Below are 745 nucleotides of genomic sequence, written 5' to 3' on the forward strand. Positions count from 1 at the left end.
TCAAGGAACCTTAGTGCCAGCACTGGCAGCTCACATGGCCTTGTGTCTGTGACTGACACGCTCTAGAGTGGTGGACCAGTGCCCACACTTCCCACGGAGGCACAGCTCCCAAAATCGTGATACTTTTTTTTTTCTTTAACACACAACATTCAGGACTGAACTTCTTTTCTTTCAGAGGTTGTAAAAGGGACTACTATTATCAAACAAAGACCCAATATTTTTTTAATGCGGAAAAATCCTCACTCCTTATTGAATTGTTTCTGTATTTAACTCTGTTAACTTGTATACAGAGAATGGTGTAGCGTGGGGAAGGGGGAAAGATGTTTTCTATTTTTGGACTCTGCAAGCTTTGATACATTTTGCTAAAAGCTGTTTAATGTCTTGAGTACTATAATGATGACTGTTTACACGTAGTCTCTTTAGTAATCTAAATGGCAATGTGAAATAAGAATCCAACGTCTGCCCTATTTGCTGTTACTCTGGTCACTGAATACTATAGTTTGTCTCCCCAAACATTTAATTTTGGTTGTGGGTGGTCTGTGTTCATGTGTCAGGTATAATTATTATTTTAAAATAAAAGAAAAAGAGAGACACCTAGTTTTCTAGGGATGCATTACATTAGAGCTCTCAGACCCAGTTACCAATTAAATGTTAACGTACAGAATCCAACCACAAAAAAGCATACATTTTAAAATCCCATTTGTCACAAAACAAGCTGAATGAAAAATACCATGAAATGCATCTA

The sequence above is a fragment of the Microtus pennsylvanicus genome, chromosome 6 (genome assembly GCF_037038515.1).
Source record: "Microtus pennsylvanicus isolate mMicPen1 chromosome 6, mMicPen1.hap1, whole genome shotgun sequence".
Classification (NCBI taxonomy): Eukaryota; Metazoa; Chordata; class Mammalia; order Rodentia; family Cricetidae; genus Microtus; species Microtus pennsylvanicus.